Below are 24,236 nucleotides of genomic sequence, written 5' to 3'. Positions count from 1 at the left end.
CTGTCAAGCAATTGGATATTAAGTCTATTTGCCAAGACTGGTAGTAGGTTGTGGTATGGAAGCTACCGACATATAAATGATATTTTACTCATAAGACTAAAAGAGATCACCTAAGGACAGCATGTAGAATGAGAAGACAAAAGAACCAGAGATGGGATCCAAAATGCACCAAGAATGGGTGGGCAGGGAAGACAGCCTCAAAAGAGGTCAGAAGATATGTTCAGAAAGAAAGAAGAGACCCAGTAAAGAAAGGTGTCATGAAAATCAAGAAGTAAAGGGAATACATGGCCTATGGTATTAACTGTATTTAGTATGATGAGATTTACAACTAGTCCTTAGATTTGGTCTGAATGATATTAGTGACCTTGGCCAGAGATACTCTGAAGAGTCAAGAACACAGTGCCTCTTGCTGTCTTAAAAAATTACCCCCTAAGGTTTTCCCATCATTCTCCTGCACTGCATCATTTCCTGTACTGCATCATTTCCTGTACTGCATCATTTCCATCAAAGTGAGTTGATATTGCCAAACTTGACTTAGACTCTCCCTCCAGCAACTACCCAATCTCTCTGTTCCACTCTCACAGCCACACTGTTTGATAGAAGTGTTTATGCATGCCACATCTTCCATTTGCAACCGACTCACTCATTAACCCACTCCAGGTTGGCTTCTGTACTATTACCAGCTCTCTGCTAGAAATTCATTGATAGTTAGGCCACCAGTGACCAAGCAGCCAAATCCTGCAGACATATTTTAGGCCTCCGCAGAATTACACACCCTCAACTCTTTCTCCATTTTGGTACATTCTCTTCTCTGTCATAACACCATATTCTTTTGGCATTCTTCTAACTTATTAACAGCTCTTGCCTTATTTCCTGTGCTGCCTTGCTCCCCCTCCCCAGCTTCCCAATGTTACATTTTCCTGAGATTTTGTCCTGGGCCCGTTGTTTTCTAAACTCTCCTCACATGTGATCACATCTGTTACTAAACTTCAAATGCCTCCCATAGGCTGCAGCAATCAGGTTTACATCACCACCCCAAGCTTTTCACTAAACATCTGATACACATATACCTGCTGCATAGAAATGGTCATTTTCATATAACATTGGTAGGGGAATAATATGGTTCATTATGAAGTGCAGTTTATAAATATGTATCAAATGTAGATTAGACCTCCTTTGATACAACATTGCTATTTCCTGAAATGCCTCCTGAAAAAATTCTGTAAATGCATGATATGCAGTCAATGTTTTTTATCAAAGAGTTTATAAGAGCAAATATCTGGAAGCAATCTAAATGCCAATCAATAAAAAATGAGTTAAATAAATTATGTATTATCTAAATATGAGGTTATCATACGTATAATAATGTGACTCTATTTTTAGAACAAGAACAATAGCTTTCAAAATAATATTCATATTATGATCCATTTTAAGAAGTATTTGTTTAGACATGCCTAGAAAAGAGTCTGAAAAGAGACCTCTGCCCAGACCTACAAGGATGACAGTGAGTCTTTTATATTGCTTATGTATTTCAGATTCTTTCACTATGTTATTAGTTTTTACCTCCTTAATTATAAAAATCTATCTCCCTGCAAAAGAATATCGGTGTTACTTTTCAGTTCTTAATTACTATTTCAAAAAATGTCAGCTGTATTGAGGTATAATTAACATATAAAATTGTAAGATATAAAAGTTTATATTGATTGGATCAAAGATGGCGGCATGAGAGGTAAGACAGAGGCTTCCTCCTAAAACCGCATAAAATATGAAAATATGATTAATACAACTAATCCTGAAAGAGCAACAGGAAAGAGGACTATGCCAGAATGCATACACCTGGAGAAAAAAATAAACCGCATGGAACAGGGTAACGTACCAAAGTCATAGCCCAGTGGGACCCAAGCCCTTCCCCCACCCCAGCTAACATGTGAGAGGAAGAGAAATGGAATGGGGAGGGAGTGGAGACCTGGGACTGCTGAACACCTAGCTCTGAAGATCTGCTCTGGGAGCACAAATCTACATTTCATGGTGCCCTCATGATTAGGGGGGTTGGAAAGCTAAGACAGTCAGAATACTGAGATTCCAGCCACTTGTGGAAAGCAGGGATCCATATTCGGCTGCTCTGGGACAAAAGAAAGGCAGGCAGTCTGAGAGACTTCCTGACAGTGAGAGGGCTGCAAAAGGGGCAAGGATTGTATAGAGCTTACTGCTCAGGAGAAAGGGCAGATAGACAATTTTCCAGGTGCCCTCTGCCCAGCAGGTTGGGAATTTTCATGATCTTCAGGTGCTCCAGCCCCCTGGCTGGCTTCACAGCTCCAAGACCCCCCCTCTGTGATATGCGCCTTCCTCCTGGCCAGCCCCACCTGGCTCACAAACCAGCAAACCCTACCCTGGTGTTAAGCCAGCCAGAGGGAAACACCATGTACAACAGCTACAAAGGCAAAGCATAGAGGCTTATATCAATGTGCTCAACTGACTGGTTCTGGCAGTGGAGAGAGGCATAGAAGCCAGGAAGCAGGAAACAGCTCTTTCCTCCCTCCAGGCACCAACACAGCTCCCCTGTGACACCCGATATTGCTACAGGGGCTGAGAAGCTCCAGAGAGTACATATTCTGGGCAATAGGGGGTGCCACATACAATTATGAAATGTCAAAGGAACCTGATTCAAAGCAAAATTATGAAAACACCTGAGAAAGATTCTAAAGAAATTGACCTCATAAATCTTCCTGAAAGAGATTTCAAAATAAATATCATTAACATGCTCATAGAGGTACACAAAAATACTCAAGAACTCAGGAATGAATTCCAGTCAGAAATCTAATCATTATGGAACACAGTATCGGAAATGACACATATAATGGAAGGTTTTAAAAGCAGATTATATTTGGTGGAGGAGAAAATAAGTGAAATACAAATTAGAGAAGTGGAACACAAAGAGACTGTGGCACAAAAAAAAGGATCTCTAAGAAAGAAAGATTATTGAGAGAACTGTGTGACCAATCCAAACAGAATAATATTCACATTATAGGGGTACCACAAGAAGAAGAGAGAGAAAAAGAGATAGAAAGTGTCTTTGAGGAGGTAATTGCTGAAAACTTCCCCAATCTGGAGAAGGAAATAGTCTCTCAGGCCATACAGGTGCACAGATATCCCAACAAAAGGGACCCAAGGAAGACAACACCGAGACATATAGTGATTAAAATGTCAAAGATCAAGGATAAGGACAGACTTTTAAAAGCAGCCAGAGAGAAATAAGATCACATACAAAGGAAAGCCCATCAGGCTAACATCATACTTCTCAGCAGAAACCTTACAGGCCAGAAGGCAGTGGCATGATGTATTTAATGCAATGAAGCAGAAGGGCCTCAAACCAAGAATACTCTACCCAGCAAGGTTATCATTTAAATTTGAAGGAGGGATTAAACAGTTCCCAGATAAGGAAAAGCTGCAATAATTTACCTCCCACAAACCATCTCTACAGTGTATTTTGGAGGGACTACTATAGATGGAAGTGTTCCTAGGCTTAATAGTTGCCACCAGAGGTAAAAAAAAAACACAGTAAAGAAAGTAGAACAGTCAATTGCTAAGCAAATGCAAGGTTAAATCAACTGCCTCCAAAATCAATAAAGGGATAGACAAAGAGTACAAAATATGATACCTAATATATAAAGAATGGAGGAGGAAGAGGAAAAAAGAAACTTTAGATTGTGTTTGTAATAGCATATTAAGTGAGTTAAGTTAGAGTCTTAGATAGTAAGGAAGTTAACCTTGAACTTTTGGTAACCATGAATCTAAAGCCTGCAATGGCAATAAGTACATACCTATTGATAATCACCCTAAATGTAAGTGACCTGAATGCACCAATAAAGACATAGAGGCACTGAACAGATAAAGAAATCAAGACCCATCTGTATGCTGCCTACAAGAGATTAACTTTAAACACAAAGACATACACAGACTAAAAGTGAAAGGATGGAAAAAGATATTTCATGAAACTAATAGGGAAAAAAGAGCAGGAGGTGCAGTACTTGTATCAGACAAAATAGAATTCAAAACAAAGAGAGTCACAAGACACAAAGAAGAGCATTACATAATGATAAAGGGGTCAATCCAAGAAGAGGACATAAACATTATAAATATCTATGCACCCAACACAGGAGCACCTATATATGTGAAACAAATACGAACATAATTAAAAGGAGGAAATAGAATGCAATGCATTCATTCTAGGACACCTTATCATTCCACTCACTCCAAAGAACAGATCAACCAGCCAGAAACTAAGTAAGGAGACAGAGGCACTGAACAACACATTAGAGCAGATGGACCTAATAGACATCTACAGAACTCTACACTCAAAAGCAGCAGAATACACATTCTTCTCAAGTGCACATGGAACATTTTCAAGAATAGATCATATACTCTGCCACAAAAAGAGCCTGGGTAAATTCAGAAGGATTGAAATTGTACCAACCAGCTTCCCAGATGACAAAGGTATGAAACTATAAATAAATTATGCAAAGAAAATGAAAAATCCCACAAACATATGGAGGCTTCACAACATGCTCCTAAATAACCAATGGATCAGTGACCAAATAAAAACAGAGATCAACAATATATGGAGAAAAATGAGAACAATAATTCAACACCGCAAAATCTGTGGGATGCAGTGAAGGCCGTGCTAAGAGGAAAGTATATTGTAATACAGGCCAACCTCAGGAAAGAAGAACAATTCCATATAAGCAGTATAAACTCACAATTAATGAAACTAGAAAAAGAAGAACAAATGAGGCCCAAAGTCATTAGAAGGTGGGACAAGATAAAGATTAGAGCAAAAATAAATAAAATCAAGAAGAATAAAACACTAGAAAGAAGCAATGAAAGCTGGAGATGATTCTTCAAGAAAATAAACAAAATAGATAAACTCCTAGCCAGATTTATCAAGAAAAAAAGAGAGTCTACACACATAAACAGAATCATAAATGAGAAAAGAAAAGTCACTACAGACACCACAGAAATACAAAGAATTATTAGAGAATACTATGAAAAATTATATGCTAACAAACTGAATAACCTAGAAGAAATGGACAACTTTCTAGAAAAATACAAAATTCCAAGGTTGACCCAGAAGAAAAAAAAAATCTGAACAGACCAATTACAAGCAATGAAAATGAATTGGTAATCAAAAAACTACCTAAGAATAACACCCCTGGACCAGATGGCTTTACCAAGAATTTTATCAAACATTTAGTGAAGACCTAATACCCATCCTCCTTAAAGTTTTCCAAAGAGTGGAAGAAGAGGGAATACTCCCAAACTCATTCTATGAGGACAGCATCAGTCTAATACCAAAACCACGCAAACACACCACAAAAAAAGAAAATTACAGACCAATATCCCTGATGAACATAGATGCAAAAATACTCAACAAAATATTAGCAAAATGAATTAAAAATACATCAAAAAGATCATCCATCATGATCAAGTAGTATTTACTACACGGGTGCAAGGATATTACAACATTCAGAAATCCATCAACATCATCCACCACATCAACAAAAAGGAGGAGGAAAACCACATGATCTTATCCATAGCTGCTGAAAAAGCATTTCACATAATTCAACAACTATTCATGACAAAAACTCTCAACAAAATGGTAATAGAGGGCAAGTACCTCAACATAATAAAGGCCATATATGACAAACCCACAGCCAACATCATACTTAACAGCAAAAGCTGAAAGCTTTTCCTTTAAGATTGGGAACAAGACAAGGATGCCCTCTCCCGACACTTTTACTCAACATAGTACTGGAGGTCCTAGCCACATCTATCAGACAACACAAAGAAATAGAAAGCATCCAGATTGGCAAGGAAGAAGTTAAACTGTCCCTGTTTGCAGATGACATATTGTACATAAAAAACTCTAAAGAATCCACTCCAAATTACTAGATCTAATATCTGAATTCAGCACAGTTGCAGGATACAAAAGTAATCTACATAAATCTGTTGCATTCCTATACATTAATGATGCACTAGAAGAAAGAGATATCATGAAAACAATTCCATTCACAATTGCATCAAAAAATATAAAATACACCTAACCAAGGAAGTGAAAGACCCCCACCTGGTGGCTCTCCAGATCCAAGAAGAAATGCCAAAGGGTAATGCAAAAAGATGCTTGAATAATCAATACTCTGAAATCAATACTCTGAAAACTACAAGACACTAATGAGAGAAATTAAAGAAGACACCAACAGATGGAAACATATCCCATGCTCATGGATAGGAAGAATTAATATTGTCAAAATGGCCATTCTGCATAAAGCAATCTACAGATTCAATGCAATTCCTATCAAAATACCAACAGCATTCTTCAATGAAGTACAGAAAATCATTCTAAAATTCATATGGAACCACAAAAGACCCCAAATTGCCAAAGCAATCCTGAAAAGGAAGAATAAACTGGGAGGATTATGCTCCCCTACATCAAGCTCTACTACAAAGCCACAGTAACCAAGACAATTTTAAACTGGCAGAAGAATAGACCAATGGAACAGACTAGAGAGCCCATATATAAACCCAAGCACATATGGTCAATTAATATATGATAAAGGAGCCATGGACATACAATGGGGAAATGACAGCCTCTTTAGCAACTGCTGTTGGCAAAACTGGACAGCTACATGCAAGAGAATGAAACTGGATCATTGTTTAACCCCATACATAAAAGTAAACTTGAAATGGATCAAAGACCTGAATGTAAGTCATGAAACCATAAAACTTTTAGAAGACAACATAGGCAAAAATCTCCTGAATATAAACATGAGCAACTTCTTTCTGAATGCATCTCCTTGTGCAAGGGAAACAAAAGCAAAAATGAACACATGGAACCACATCAAACTAAAAAGTTTCTGTATGGCAAAGGACACGATCAACTGAACAAAAAGGCATCCTACAGTATGGGAGAATATATTCTTAAATGACATATCTGACAAGGGGTTAACATCCAAAATATATAAAGAATTCACATGCCTCAACACCCAAGAAGCAAATAACCCAATTAAAAAATGTGCAGAGGATATGAAGAGACAATTCTGCAAAGAAAAAATTCAGATGGCCAAAAGACACAAGAAAAGATGCTTCACATCACTAATCATCAGAGAAGTGCAAATTAAAACCACTTGTGTGATATCACCTAACACTGGTTAGGATGGCCAACATCGAAAAGACTAAGAACACCATATGCTGGCGAGGATGCAGAGAAATAGGAACCCTCCTACACTGCTGGTGAGAATGTAAATTAGGTCAACCATTGTGGAAAGCAGTATGGAGGTTCCTCAAAAAACTCAAAATAGAAATACCATTTGACCCAGGAATTCCACTCCTATGAATTTACCCTAAGAATGCAGGATCCCATACTCAAAAAGGCATATGCACCCCTATGTTTATTCCAGCACCATTTACAATAGCCAAGAAATGGAAGCAACCTAAGTATCTGTCAGCAGATGAATGGGTAAAGAAGATGTGGTACATATACACAATGGAATATTATTCAGCCATAAGAGAAAACAAATCCTACCATTTGCAACAACATGGATGGAGCTAGAGGGTATTATGCTCAGTGAAATAAGCCAGGTGGAGAAAGACGAGTACCAAATGATTTCACTCATCTGTGGAGTTTAACAACAAAGCAAAAGCTGAAGGAACAAAACAGCAGCAGACTCACAGAACCCAAGAATGGACTAACAGTTACAAAGGGAAAGGGACTATGTGAGGATGGGTGGGAAGGGAGGGATAAGGAGATTAAGGGGCATTATGATTAGCACACATAATGTAGGGGGTGGGGAATGGGAAAGGCAGTATAGCACAGGGAAGGCAAGTAGTGATTATAGCATCTTATTGTGCTGATGGACAGTGACTGTAATGGGGTATGTGGTGGGGACTTGATAATGGAGGAATCTAATAACCACAATGTTGCTCATGTGATTGTATATTAATGACACCATAATAAAAAAATAAAATAAAATAGGAAAGCATAGACACAGCAATGAATTTCTGTAGGTTGAGTTTTTGGTATGTAACACATTTCTTAAGTAGGGAGAAGAGAGAGGAAATCACAAGGAAATTATTCATGTATTTCATTAATTAAATGGTCTTGTCTTCACAAGCCTGAAAAGCTGAGTAGCACTCAGCAGGGACCACCAGAAGTTTCACCTATGTCCTCATATAGCACATACACAAAAAATATTAAAAAAACAAATGAGGGTAGACACAAGATTGAATAAACAATGCCTTCAACTTAAAAATTCTGCTCTGGACTAAACCAGATGATATAGGTGATCCTGGCTTTGCCCAGTACCATATTAACTGAAATTCATGCATATCAGAACTGTAGAAAGTGACAATAAGTAGCTTTTATTTTAATTATTGCAATTTTTATTTTCCTACCAATATGCCTTTTTCTTGAAAATTAAAATTTTAATTGCTTGAATCATTCACCATTAGACAGTAGCTTCATGAAAGAAGAGACCTTGTCTGGTTTTCCTTCTTATTTTATCCCTGCAATGTAGCCCAGTTCCAGGTCCCATAGCAGGCATTCAATAAATATTTGATGAATAAATGAACCATCTACCAAATGAAGTAGTGCACAACAGTATGCTGCCCATGTACTCTTTTCTCAGACTATCTGGTAAATATTGGAATTATTTGCTGTGTGAATCTTGAAAAGCTATAGAACTTTCTGTTAGCAAACTGTTAGTTGCTTACTTCTTGTTTAGAGATCATAGCTTTTATTACAGCAATCCTTCATATTACTGTATTCTAATCAAGGTAGTTAGTCTTTCATTTTCAACTGTTCTCTGTATGTTTAGTTCCAAAAAAAGGATCACCATCTATAAGAATATGTAATTGATGAAACCCACCATGGTGAATATTTCATATATTATTACTTATTAATTTTAAAAATTTAGGTTTTTAAATTCAGTTGGAAAAACAATTATTCTGTTGGCTTCAAAAATAAATAATAAAAATTAGGGTCTGTTCAGTGTTATTTATACTCACATAGACTGAGCTATCCAGTATGCACAATAGAAAAAAATACACAGATATTAAAAAAAGAACAGAAATGCAAATATCAGAGGTAACAGTGTTCAATGGCACTGGGAAAACAATAATTTCAATACGTTGGAATCACAAAATTTGTGGATTACAAACTGTAGAAGCTCTGGTGCTTTCTTCAAAGTCTTATGTCTGTCAATCACCCTTGTTTCTTGGACTAGACTCAGACCTCAAGTTCATTTTCTGCTTAAGTTGATCTCTCATTCTTGGCTTATCTATCTCTCATTTCTCTTGAAGATTCACAGTTGTCTTGTTTTCTACACTAAGGAACAAGTAGAAAACAGCCTCATCTATTTGGTGGCCATTGGGTCAACTCTGTCATTACCTGAGTTGCTGGTGCCCCCAATTCAAATGGGCACCACTACAAAATGATAGAGCTCTCTTCCCGTGGTCCCTTGTGTTAAGTTCTTGAAAGCTGAAGGACTACTGTGTTGCAACAAGACTAAAAGTAGAGGGTTATCCACACGGTACTTGGAAAGAGAAAAAACAATAACCAATAGTTGAATGAATTACCAATTCCACGCTAAAGGCAAAAGAAACAAAATTAAGGAAGAGATATATGAAAATGGCTTTATTTAGTTAGGAACTCAGATTAAAAATGAAAGAAAACTGAAAAAGAAGAGCTTTCTTTAAATCTATTCTTACTATTCTTATTCCCATTACCACAATAAATAAACCAGGTCATGGGAGAATATTAGAGTCTACTTTTTAATTCAAAGTTGTTGGTTTTTTCATTTTTTGTTTTTTCAGGGTTTTTTGTCTATAAAGTGACAAGCTAAAAAAGAAATCCTTTCTCTGGAAAGGTGCTTCTGTTAATTGACTAGAGCAGAACACGACCCATGTTCTTTTCAGTGCTTACTCATAAACAATGCCCAGCCTTACATACAAAAGTTGTATGAAGTCTAAACAAACTAGCCAATATAAAACTTGATTTTAAGTGGAAAGATGGTTTTCCTGAGGACTATTAGGACAAGAGGAGGAAAGTTTGTTCCTTTTTTCTCTTAATAGGAACACTGCTGCGTAAATGCTGCTTAAGTTATCAGTAACTCCACTTTTTATTTACCTTAGTAGCTTAAGTGACTGGCAGACAAACTATTGTTGTCTAAAGCTGAGGTGAGTAGAAGAGCAATTTGCAATAGGTCTGCTGTTGAAACCCTCTTGATTACACTGTAAGGCAATGTAATCAGTATGTGTGGCAGTATGTGTGTATAATGTTCAATGGATTACAAATCATGTCTATAGATATTATCACTTCTGATCCTCACAAAAACACTGCGACTTAAGCAGAGATGATATCTGTCAAATTACAAAAACTCATGTGGCTTAGCCATGCCTGCAAAGTTTTCAGTAATCCTCACCCACCCTAGTGATTTAGTTGATGGAATACTGCTGTGTGACATGCTTCCCTTTGCTGGTAATCACGGAGATGCCTGTGTGCTGGACACTCTTCCAGAAAGTTAAATGAACATATTAACAGAGGACATAATACAGCACATACATGAAGCATTATCTATTTATAGTGGTTATAGCCACTGAGAATTCTCAGGCTCAGTTTGTAAGAATCTTTAGTCTATCTGCCTGCATACAGAGCCAGAAAAAATATGCTGCCCCATCATTATGCCACAGCTTCTAGGGGATCATGAGACTTGACTGAAATGTTTCCTGGGCCTCTTCCACAAAACTTTATGTCTACCTTTATGTCAGTACAAAGTGCATAGTATTTTCCAGGAGATTCGGTTCTAGTGTAACTTCTCTAGTTTGGACATCACATACATGCCACTTTCCTTTCCTACCTGTGTATTCCTAATGATTGTCTTGTTTATCTGTGGCTTCTACTCAATTTAAACCAGTGAGTAAAATAGCGGAGCCTAGGTAAGAGACTGCTCTTTCTACCAGGTTTGCTTGATATTTTGCCTTGGAAACGAGGCCACTCTCCCCGACCATTATGTGTCAGAGCAATCTGTCAGGCCTCTGGCTTCCCACCAGTCTACTGCTCTCCACAATGTACCTTGAAATTGTGTTGCAGTGTCCTTGCAAGACTATAACTGTCCGCACAGCTTGTGGCTGTCCCCTCATCAGCTCACCGAACTCCACCTGCTCCGTAACCCTGTTGTCATCTATTCTTCCTACCTGTGGAGGTCCAGTGTGGCAATCTGTGCTAGTAGGCTGGCTGCATACCAAGACCTTATTGTTGATGATGATCCTGACTTGCCATTTAATGTTTAAGCATTATTCACAAATACATGAGAAGAACCAGGTGAATTTTTTGAATTTATCCCTGTCTCAAAGCTGTGTGTTAGATCACACAGTACTTCTCATTCTCTCTAAATCCTCATCTTATGATCTTATCTTGTTTTTTGTTTTTTTCAATTTCCAGAAAACATGTTTATCTTCTTAATCTCATTTTATTTTTATATTCAGTGCAATCTTGGGCAAGATGCTGCCTATAGAGTATCAGCTTTCAATTCTGTATTGTAATTTCAAACCATCAATCACCAATGCATTTTCTATACATCTCCATATAGCTCTTTTATGCTAAACAGTATCTAAAACTTAGATGTCACTTTATAATTCACTGGTTGTCCTGCTAGTGAAAAGTAGAATTCTGTCAGGCCACAGTAAGTCAGTTCCCATATAGCAATACTGTATGTTATCAAATGTCACTATTGAAAATAATATGTATAATATCATTTTGATCGCGGGTATACCTCTGCTGTCTTCTTAGAGTAACTTAGGAGAGAATATAGAAAGCATATAAGGTGACCTTTCAAAGATTTAATTTAAAAAGGTCCCCAGAAGTGGTCACTTTATTTGTTGAGTTTCCCAACACCTGAGTCAGCTCCACCTTGGGTCGCTCCCTGTCCATCACGGCTGGTTAGGAGCCTCATTTCTTTGGGCTTCCACAAAGGTAACCATAAAGAAAACACAGCTGTCTTTGTCAGTTAGCAACTGCTTAACAGTCAGCTACTGCTCCTGACTTTGGAGCACAGCTTGTGGGTCAACTTTAACAGTGACTACAAGCATTTCTGTGTAAGAAATGAGATAGAAATTGTTAATATTTAATATCTTATTTAGTCTTGAGACCAACCTAAGAAATATATTATTTTTCTCACTGGTTTAAATCAAGTAAATGAGCCTTGGAATGGCTTAGTAATTGCGGTCACATGGCTAGTAAGCAATATGGGAAGTGAGTGTCACTGTAGGTCCTGTGTGTTCTTCATGCTAGCCATCTTTTTATGACCCCATTCCATATTAAGCTTTTTATGCAAGATCATCCCTGGCAGAAACTATGATCCACAGAAGCCAGTCTCAGATAGCTAGTATTATTTTTTTTTTAAGTAACTAATTAACTCAAGTTTTCTGCTATATTTTCCACATCACACAAAAAAATTAAAACAAAAAAACTTGTAGGAACATTTGTTGAATTCTCATTTTCTTTTCTATCCTAGTCCCTTACAGGCTCACTTTCTCTGACTCTCATTTAAAACTTTCATAAAACCCTCCACAATCCCTGATCTTCTTCAGCTTTGCTGCTTTAAAAAAGGACACGGGTCTCCTAATCTTATCCTTCTACTTTTCTACCCATAATTTCAGTTCTACCTCATTGTCAGTCTTCTTATTCAGCATCACAGAAGCCAAAGGACCCATCAGGCTGTAGGAGAACCCTCCCCAGAGTATGTGGAGGGGACAGGATAGGATGACTCAAGTGAACAAAACTAGTATCATCTTCAGCAAGCAGTGGGATGAACAATTCATATACTAACAGTTTTTCACAAACAGCAAAAAGCCTAGGAACATCCACTGGATGGACCTTTTAAACAAATCTACCACTTGCTTAAAAAAATAAGAATCATGTTGTGCTACTGAGTTCCATTTAAGTTTTAGCATCTGTGCTGATGCTTACCTTAAAAATGACCAATGAGTTACACTTCTAGGGTGAATTTGTTCAACTTCTGCTAGAATATTCTGTAGACATCATACTTGTCACACGGGCCAAATACATTTTATCTAAGAAGCTAGAGAGAGGAGGATTTTCAGGTATGACTGTAAGGTCTCCAATGAATTGTCACATAAAAAAATGAAAACTCAGTTCTAAAAATTACACTTCTCTAGTTAGGTATTTCAAAAAAGCTTATTAACAAACAACCACAAAATCTCAGCAGAATACACTAAAAAGCCTGCATCTAGCTCATGAGCTTGCCGGTCGTTTGGGGTGGGTTTGGTTGCTCTAGTCTGTACTGAGCTGTGTAGCTTCTCTGTTTGCTCATGTGGCTTGGGGACCAACTGGGGTTTAGGCTTGGTCCTGCTGGGGCAGTTTAGTTCTATTGTACATGGCTCCCAACCTCTTCCTGCCTAGGAAAATTGTCACAATAGAGAAGTGCTGGAGAACAAACCAACATGCAAGCATTGGTCAAGCCTTTGGTTGCTTCAGGCTGTCTAATGCTTCATTGATCAACCTTAGCCACATGACCAAACCCAAAGAAAAGGGAGTAGGGAAAGAAACTCTACTTCCTTATGGGGCAAACTGCAAAGCAGTGGACATGGATGCTGGAAGAGGTAAAGTCCTGGGGACACTGGTAAAACCTACTACAGTTGTTAACCTTTTTCTTGACTATCATCCTATCAAAAGTTAGGTAGTATTCATTCTGTTAGAGTCAGTTCTAGATGCTGTCATGAATAACTGATCATTCATTTATCCATTCATTCACTCGCTGTTCATTTAACACATAAAATTGAGATCTTTAGACAAATGATGTTTAATAGAAATATGTTGTGAATCACATACGGAATTTTAAATATTCTAGTAGCCACATTCTAAAAAGGCAAACATGTAAAAATTAAATTTAATAATACATTTTATTTAATCAAAAACCATCAAAAGTATCACTTTGATATGTTATCAATATTAAAGTTATTAATAAGATATTTTATTTATAATGCTGATGAGATATATTCCCTTTTTTTGCACTAAATCTTCAAAATCCAGCATGTATTTTTCACCTAATAGCACATCTTAGTTTGGACTAGTCGCATTTCAAGTGCTAAAAAGCCACAAGTGACTGGCAGCTTCCATATTAGACCCTGAAGTTACAGACTATGTATTGAACTTGCTTCTGAGGATACAAGACACCTGCCCCATGGATCTTATAATATAGAGCAGAAGGAAAATTAATTGAAATAATGTAGTCTTATATGTCTTTCTGAGATGTTCATATTCTGACTTTTTTGGGGAAAATGATTATGTTTATGGCTCCAAGATCTCATCATGTCACCATGCTGCAGCTCCTCACCTTGTTCTAACAGTTCTCTACTGCACACCCCCATGTAATCGCTGAGTCTAGCTCAGCTGGAGATGTTCCACCATGCCTTTCAAAATCTCTTACAGAGAGCCACCACCATGCTCCAAAGTCTGACAACAAGGCTGTGGCTTTTTTACAAAATCAATGCAGTAAAGGGGTATTACCTGAGATCTTATTACCACGTGGATATATTTCTACATTATGACCCTGATAAGACCCCAGGACCCTTCATGATATAAAAATTGAATGGAAAAGTTGTCTTTCTCAGTGTTTATTTTCTTTAAAAAAATTAAAATATTGTGGGTGGTTGTAGAGAGAATGCACAATGAAAGTAGATAAAAGGGAGAATATTGCTTCAGAAGTACTACAAGGAGCAGAGGGCAAAGAATGGATAAAGTGAGGAGAAAAAAAAAGCAACACTAACAGTGTTTATCTGTTCTTGACCTGATTAAACTTGTAACTGCCTAAAAGAAAGTTTTGACTTTTCCACACTAAACTGTCCAAGCAAGGTTTATCAAAGAGGGTATTTTGAGAAAGCAATTATTGTCTATTTAAACTGAAGATAAAGGATCCTAGCAAGAATTGGGAGGTCTGTTCTTTGCAGTCTAAAAATATCTGATGTTTCTTTAAATACACAGGCAGAGCTTAAAGAACTGAAAGAGGTTTCTTTTAAATGCTATGAATCACCTCATGATTTCTTTTCTCTTTTTTAATCATGTTCTGCTTATTGCATGCCTTTTCAGTGGTGATTCATTGCTCTGATTGTGTAGCCCACTGACATCAAGAGCACTCTGGGAAAATGCCCTGTGCTTCCTTCTTCCTCTGGCAACATGGCCGGTCCCAGGGATGGCACTCGAAATAATGCTTTTGGGGAACCCAGAGCACTTTTCACTTTCAACACTGGTGTGATTAGCACTCACCTCTAAACAGAAAACAGTTTAGGTAGTTTTGGGGGTGATAGAGTACTGAGAACAGCTTACTGGAGTTTAAGCTCTGAGATGCTGTTTTTACAAGATATTACCGAAAACTACAGTTATGGCTCTGTGTTTTCATACTAGACACTTTAGAAAATGACTATAATTACATAGAGAAAAGAGTCCAGATTACATGGTGGGCTTTTTTACACTTTAAATTACAAAAATATATCTGCACATCTACTCCAGTTCATGAAGGATTTAAATCGGAGCAGCAACATCGGTCTTGTGTTTGGGATCAACAATCATTCCAAATAATATTTTTCACCACCAGTGGACAGCTGCCAAATGTCTCCTCTCCACTCCCCACTCCCACATCTGACATTCTTGCTTTTAACATTGAAGGGTTTAGGGTTATTTCTTTTCACTGAGATATTTTTATATGAGGATTAAGAATAAATTCAAAAGAATCAACCAGTGTTAACTGAGGGGAAATTAGTGCTTTATGAGTGATGGTTTATGAATCAAAGAAAGGGAACTGGAACAGGATGGACATCATGAGGTCATAAGCCTCCCCATCCCTCAGGTCAGGGAGTGTGCAGGGCTTTGAGGAAGTGGGAAGAATAGGAAGTTTGGCATCAGAAACATCGTCATTAACTCAAGCTCACTCCTCTGAAGAGGATCCACTGAACAGCTCTTAAAATTGCTTAGTAAAGAATAAAAGGAGTTGCTGGTGGAATGGAGAGTAAGGGGATCAGTGTGTGTGTGTGTGTGTGTGTAAGAGCTTGAGAATTGACTTAAACCAGTTTAAGGTGAAGTCAGTGAATAAGTTGTGTGCTTGCGAATTATCTAAGAATCTTTATATTCTCATGGCTTAAAACAAGCTAGTTTCATATTTATCGCAAATATTTATTGCATGAACAAATAGGTGAATGTTACCTAAGTCAACAAATTTTTGTGACTGTGGGGTTTTTGCCCTTTTTGGGTTTTAACGCCCTTCAAACAGAAAGAAAGATCTAAGAATTGGGCAGTCTTTCAGATACAACCATTAACAGCCTGTCCCTGCTACCATGTCTCAGATGGAGTCTCACTAACTCCAGACACAGAGGCCCAAACTAAATGTAGGTGGTAAAATAGGACTACAGTTCTCATCTCCTCATATTTAGCCATAACTCCAGCCTCTAAACTGTGGCCTGAGCAGAAAACTACTGAGAGGAGATGTAGTTCTAACTGTTATGTTTATTACTTATACTACATATCCCTCCCTCCCCAAGGAAACCCCATTCCCATTTCAAAACAAGGGTCACAGACGTTCTGGATCTTCCCTTAATAAAGCAAAAGTCATTGTAATTTTCCTAAGAAAAATATTTTTCAATCACATGATGAACAGAAGTCTACATTTAAGACATGGAAAAGTTTCATTCATTCAATAAGTAATCATCAAACATCTTCACTGAAATAGATTTGTCTTCTTTAATTAGTTTTAGGCCAATCCTCAACATTTCTGTAGCACTGAACTTGCTTCCACTATTATGATTTTCTTTTTATAGTTGTTAAGATATGTTGAAAGTAGAGTAATTATAAAAAGCATAGATTTCTAAAATTCTATATGTAAAAAAGCACCGACTAACATTTGTATTAAATATTGATGAGTAGACATAACATTGCTCTTAGCTTGTATTATGACAGGACTTGTATTTTGTGTCTCTGCGTCTCTTCCCTCTGCCTACCATCTCTGTTAATTAATTATTTATTTGATCTGCATACAGGGTATCACAGTTTTCGTTTGTTACTTGTAAAGCTAGGCCTCACTTATGTAGAAAACTCCCATCAAACTGGAAATGGGAGTCAAGATAATGAACAGATTTTGGTGCTGTGTGTGTGTGTGTGTGTGTGTGTGTTAAAAGGGGACTTTCCCAGAAAATTCAGAATCATAGACTCTTAGGCACTGTGGATGCTCAGAAGACATATATTCAGTGATTCACAACTTGGGTTGCATATTATATGGGGAATGTCTAAGGCTCTGTTTTCCCACCCAGACCAACTGGACCAGTGTCTTTGAGGATGGAGCCTGGGCATGGGTATTCTTTGTTAAACCCATATGAATTCTAAAGCGCAAAAAGTTTTAAAAATCCTGGTTTGGTGGGACCTCTTTGCATATAGATAGACAAATATAAAACACATTAGGGAGAAAGCATGTGTCTCAGGTCATTACAGAGCCTGGATTATAAACCACATTGCCTGGCCCCAGCTCAGAGCAACTAGCATAACAATCCAGTACTAATACCTTTTGGTAGCTTGAACTCATTTAAACTTTCCCTTGATAACATTTAACAGACGACATCATACTTCTTGTATTTTTTCTGTCAATTAGAATTGAGGGGAAAAAATGTGCTATGCAAATATAAGTCAACACATGAATTTCCTACATTTTGCAGTAGAGTCCACCTCCTTGCCTTTCACCAAGAATAAATAAGTTAGGTTTTGATTGTTGTGAAGTTTTAAAAACATACTTATAACTTTCATTTTATAAAAGTCAAACAGATATCTCAAATCATTGGTAGTTCCATTTTTTAATTCATCATATAAAATATGTATAACTTGCTTCCTGAGAAAACAATACTGATAACATGGCCCATAGTTAGCAGTTTTAAGATAGAGATAAATATTTTCCTGTTCTTTGACATCTATCTTTTCTGCATGTATATATCTGTTGAGCCCATCAGCATCTAAAATATTTCAATTCAGCATAAAATTGCAGTACCAGTTTTTATATGGCATATATTTTATCTTGTGGAGAAATGGAAAAGTGTATCTAAATGCATAATGCCTATGCTCAGAAGTAATGTAAATCTTGTTTTCCCAGAGCCAGAAATAAATGAAAATGATAGTGGATAAAGGCTAGAAACATTTTTCTCTTTTGAATTCATTCAAAATTTTATTGGCAGTGGATTATCATTCTGCATTAAGCATTCACCATAAGCCACACATTCCTCTGTTGGCAGAGAAATGTTGAAGGTATAGTTGCTAACCCATAATTAAAATAAAAAGTAAATAAATTAGTATTACTTAAAAGTAAAAGTAAATAATTTAAAAATAAATAATTAAAAGTAAATTTAAAGTAAATATACAATTAATTAATTTAAAGTAAATAAATACACAAATGCAGTTTAAAGTAGTTGGGAGTAAAGAATAAACATTTAACTAAGAAAAACTCGTAAGTACAAAAAATATTCTATGACTTATGAGTAGAGCTATATACATTCACACAATTTTCAACCTATTACAAGTCTCCAGTAAGGACTTATTTATTTAATTAGATAGTTGAGCTGAGTGTCTATGACTATAAGGTGTTACCTTATGTAAATTGTATATGATTTGTAGCAGTTGTACTATAGAACAAAGAATAGAGTAATTCATGAATAGCAGGTGTTTTAATGATCACCTTTTCAAGTACCTGAAAAAAGGCCCAGGCCAGAACCACTGAATAAAGAAGGTCAGTGTGTTAGAAGGAGCGGGATGGATGGTAATCCTTAATGAACCCCATAATGCCTCTATAGAATTTACACCATTCAGAATTTGAATTTCCACACTGTCAACTTCAGAATTTAACTCAAGTAAGCAATTTCATTCTGGTCCAACTCACAAGGAACTGAAGTACCTGAACAAGGAGGTCAATTCATGAGTGGAGACCATTCCACCACTATGTCCAAGGCACTGGGGTCCTTTGTGTCCTCTGTCCAGTGTGCCTCTTTCTGAAACAGCAGTCACTGGGCAGCTGACCAGTAAACATGAATGGTGTGAGAGAAATGCCATCCAAGACTAAAGGGAAGACTTAGGAATATTTTAAATTACTGACTTCACCAGTTACTAGGAGATCAGCATCCTGATCTCTTGGTACATCCTGACCAACACTGGTAGATTCTGATTCCTGGACTTTCTCGTCTTCATTCTCAAAACTAGGTGGTCAAGCCATGTTCCACAGAGCTCTAGGGTTCTGTGTGAGAATTCTTTTGTGGGAGATGGATCTTCTCAAGAAGAAAACAAGATTTTAATTACTAATGCTTTTCTTTAGTTAACCTGTCCCTTTCATAATACAGTGCTAGCTTCTCCACTCACATTCCAATCCTGCCTCCTTGTAATTACATTATGCCTCCATCTCCTTAATTGGGAGCTTCCAAACTTTTCAGTCACTCCTTTATTGAGAACATCACAGCAGGTTGATCATCCAGGGATAATAATAGTTGTCTTATGCACAGCTTTTACTTATTTATTTCCCATTGCTGTTATGAGGTGTTCTAAATATTTGAGCTAGAGGTAGGTAAATAAAAACTTTTCACATTTATAAAATATTGAGAGGAAAATATACATAAAGCATACATAAATAGGCAATTTCATATTCTTTTTTAGCACTGTTTCAAACACCTTTATTCCATGTGTTTTTAAAAACTTCACCACATGTGTTAGAGGATGGCAATGGCATCCATTGGCAATCTCATACTCAACAAAAAAACCCAATATTTTCAAAAATACAAAGAGTATTATAATTACAGAACATAAATAAATTCTTGTGCAAAAGGAAAAATTCCCTATTGTCAATAGATATAGAAATTAGCAAATAGAAAAGATTAGCAAGTGAAATACCTTAAATCTGAAAACCGTTTTGCCCTCATACAGGAAAAAGCATGTGTGAAGATCCAGACATAAGAATCTGTCTTTCCATCAAGCAGTTGAGCTCATTTTTTATTAATGTAAACAGGAACAAAATAAACAGTAACAAAGTAAACTTCAGACAACCCCTTGGAGTTTAAGTATGGAAAAAAAGAAACCATGACTATACCCTGGTAGAATTTCTTATGTTGCTGAAAAAGCACTTGAACATTAAATTACGAATCACTACTTTCCTAAAATACCTTTTTACACCCTAGGGAAAAATTATAAAAGAGTCTGTTCTCTGATGTTTATAACTACTTTTTGTAGTCATCCTTCGAGTACAGTTCTTGCAAGAGGCTCCTCTCCTTTCCTTCCTTTGTTTTTTTTAAATTTTTACAAACTCCCAACAGATTCACTACCTTGAGAAAACTAGAGGATATTTATGACCGAACAACAGTTCTATAGACACCCAAAGGCAATTATCTCTTATATAATATGCCTTAGGCAAACTTCAACTACTTTTTAAGAAGGTTAAACCTCCTCAAGAATTTTATCCAGGCACAAAGTTTGCATTGTCTACTTTTACATTTCCTAGCCTTTTCTCCTTCTAGATCCCCTCAATCCCAATTTTGTCTACCATTCTCTAACTTGGAAAACACTACCTGGCCTCAGCTAATATAGTCAGGAGCCCTTGTAAAATATGCATCCCTGTGCCCTCCTGTTCAGCATACTATACTTACAGCCCCACTGTGTCATTGCTTTCAGGCTCCCAGTCCACGTTCTTATTGTAAGCTACCCTAAAAAGTGTTTCTCTTAGTTTAGGTAATATTGGTATATAGTATATACTAGAAGTTCATACCTACCTTTGAATCTCCAAAGTTCTTTTTCCCTTTTTCAGGTGAATACCCAATAACTAGGAATTAATTTGTACTTAGGGTAACTATTTTCCAAAGTATTCAGTCTCTACTCAAAAAGACTTCAGCTGTTAATTATATTAATTATTGATATTTTGCTTGTATTTTTTTAGATAAAAAATTTCCAGAGAGGCATAAAAAATATTTGAAAATATGACAATGAAAATAATAAACATGATCTTTGAGTGTTTGCCCACATAACTCAGGGCTTATCTGAAAGGTTCTCCGTGTCATGCAGAAGAATACCTCCTTTATAATTAAGTCGTGCAAATGCTGTAGAATTGTGATCAGAAACAAGTTTCCTATTTTTTACTTCTATGTTTTTGACAAAATAATAATATATTTCCCCTTGTTCATTTTTTATGTTACAGACAAATGATAACCCATCCATTGTCAGAGAATGAACTTTAACCTTTTAAAATGGAATCAGAATAGAAATATCAACATAATATAATCAAATACCTTCTGAGCTCCTACAATTTTCATAGCATTCTGCTTACAGGTTACAAGAAATATGATACTTTTTTACCTTCAGTGTACTTACAGGTGATTCAAAAAATAAAGTACACAGAAAAAAATAACAAGGTGGTTCATGGTTCAAGAGTCATAGCAAGGCAATTGTTCATTCATTCAACAAACATTTACTACATTCTTACTATGTGCTAAGGGATTCTGGATAGTTAAAACATTACAGTTAAAACAGAAATGGTCATTGTCCTCCAGGGAGATAAAGCTGGAGAGTTAGGTAGTAATTGGGTGATGTGAGACCTTGTTCTTTATCCTAAGAACAGTGGGAAAGCATTGAAGATTTTGAAACAAGGGATTGACATTATCAGTTGTGTATTTTTATTTTTTTATTGAGGTACAGTAAAATGCACAAATCTTAGTGTACAGCTTAAATTTTGATGTGTATATACTCACATAACCAGTTGTGTATTTTTTTAAATCACCCTAAATACCGTAAAGAGAATATATTGGAAGGAAACAAACTGTGACCTGGAAGACATAAAAAATCTATGCAGTATTTCAGGCAATAGACAAGGTCTTAGGGTGGTGGTGATGGTAGAAAAGGAGGAGAAGAAAGAGGGAGATACAGAGATAAAAGGTGCAAAGCAGATAGATTTGAAAGTTATTTAGGAAATAAAATAAAAAAGATTTGATAACCAGATACTGGGACTGAGGGGTAAAAGAAGGATCAAATCCACTCTGATTCCTTTTTAAAAGGTTGAAGACCTTGGTTTTTGGCTTATCCAACTGATGTTGATGGTGCTGTTTACAAAAACAGGGAACAATAGAGGAAGGCTATATTTGAATGGTAGGTGTTTATGATTACAGTTATGGACGAATTCAGTTTGAGGGGCTTTTAGGACATCCAACTTGACATGTCAACTGTTCAATTAGATATAAACATATGGAGATAAAACTAACGATAAAATTAGAGAGTCATCATAATGACAGCATCGTATACTAGTATATACAGTGAAAAATAAAGTAGTTTAAATCGGTGGTCTCTCACTGAATTAGAAGAATCTGCAAACATTTCCTGGGGGAAGAGGACTGGATCATGAAAACATAATATAAATAAAAAGAGTAAAATAGAAATGAGTGAAATGGTAAGCACACAAAAATATAAATAGGTTTCAGAAAACTTAGTTGCAAGTAACAGAGATACCAATCCAAAAAAAAAAAAGGGATCTATAAACTCACACATAACTGATAAGTTCCAGGTATTCCACCTACAAGCAAGTCTGTGTCCAGTGGTGAAACAACATGCTCTGAACCCAGTTCTTCTTTTCCTATTTTTCAACTGTTTCCTTGGTGTTGACTCAGTTCTGGCAGGTTCTCCTCTCATGATCCCAAAATGGCAGCTAGTAGTTTCAGACACTGTATATTCATTCACATGCTCATGTACAGCAAGAAGAACAAAGATTTTTTCTTATTTGTTTGTTTGTTTATGCAGTAGGGCAATGAAAACTCCAGAATGGAGATCAATGGCCCCATAAGGTTATGTGCTCATTCTTAGTATTGTAAGTACAATACATGATTATCTTAAGCTAGTTAGGGTACACCTCTGGAGTGGACATAAATCCTTGCACCAAACCATCTAGAGTGTTAGGGAAGAGGGATAGTAAATCTAGAAGAATCTATATTATAGGAAAGTGTAAATGCCAAGTTAAAGATCTTGGACATAATCCAATAAACTTAAAGGAGCTCTTGTGTTCTGAACAGAAGAGGGATCCAATGAAATGTTTTAAGAAGTTAAGTCCTAAGATAACTGTAGGACATACTGTAGTGTTTAAGAACAAGAGAAATCTGTTCAAGAGTCTATAGCAGGCATCTAGGAAAGAGATAGTGAAAGCCCAGATGTGGTTAAGAAATGCTGATGAAAGGAAGACAGTAATGAAGTGAAGGATGTGAACCATACTTCAAAGAATTAACAGGATTTAGAAAGAAATGAATAAACTTTGTGGTGGAATTTCAAAAACTTCCACTGAAATTTTGGTTACTGTGATACCTTCGGCACTGAGACAAAGATGATCTCTTTTTTTTAGCATAATATTGGACCGCCAAACCTAGCTCTAAACTAGCCTTTCCATTTCATTTTCTTTTAATTAGTTACCCTCATATTGTGATCCATCATTTTCCACATGCATAAACTTCCTAGAAATCAAAAAGAAGGCATGTTCCAAATTTTGTCAGAATGAAGGCTGTCTGTCCTTGACTCCATAGAATGAGAACTTGAAGATTACTCTGCAATGTAAAAAAAATAGCTATCACTATAGTCATAATAGCGGCATTTACTTCTTAACAAATATTTTTGGAGCACTTTTTGTCAGCCTGAAATGATTCTGTTTGCAAGCAACAGAAAACCCAGTAGTTTAAAAAAGTAGAATTCCAGAGGAAGCAGTTAGTAGTCTTGGTTCAGCTGCTCCTCAATAATAAAGCCTATATCTGTGTGTTTCTATCGATTTTCATTGTGTTTTACATCATGGTGACAAGATGATGGCTCTACCTCCAAGTATCACAACTTCATTCAAGGCAAGCAATTGCGTGAAATAAAGAAAAAGAACAGGAATCTTTCTGTTTATCAAAAAAACAAATATCTGCCTGAATTTCTTACCCAGCATACTTCTTACAGTTCATGGGTCAGAATGGGATAACATCACCTATTCATAGAAGTAAGGGAGACTGATAAAGTGAACGTTTGCTTTTCTGTTCTCTATTTGTGAGACATAGCAAAGAAGAAAACTGAGAATGGTTTTTGGGTTGTGAAACAGTAGGTTCTAACATGAAAATCTATTGTTCTGTAGCATACTCTGTTCTTACGTGTGTATTAC

General features: G+C 36.5%; 1 protein-coding gene across 1 annotated transcript in view; it reads left to right on the top strand.

Annotated features, from left to right (window-relative positions):
• The window catches only part of LOC118972310 (uncharacterized), a 187,105-nt gene that overhangs the window by 140,113 nt on the left and 22,756 nt on the right, over positions 1-24,236 (top strand). The gene's annotated exons all lie outside the window — the stretch shown is intronic.

Source organism: Manis javanica, chromosome 13 (assembly GCF_040802235.1).
Source record: "Manis javanica isolate MJ-LG chromosome 13, MJ_LKY, whole genome shotgun sequence".
In the NCBI taxonomy this organism is placed as follows: Eukaryota; Metazoa; Chordata; class Mammalia; order Pholidota; family Manidae; genus Manis; species Manis javanica.
Note: the sequence above shows the minus strand (reverse complement) of the source record. Positions and strands in the feature narration are given on the sequence as shown.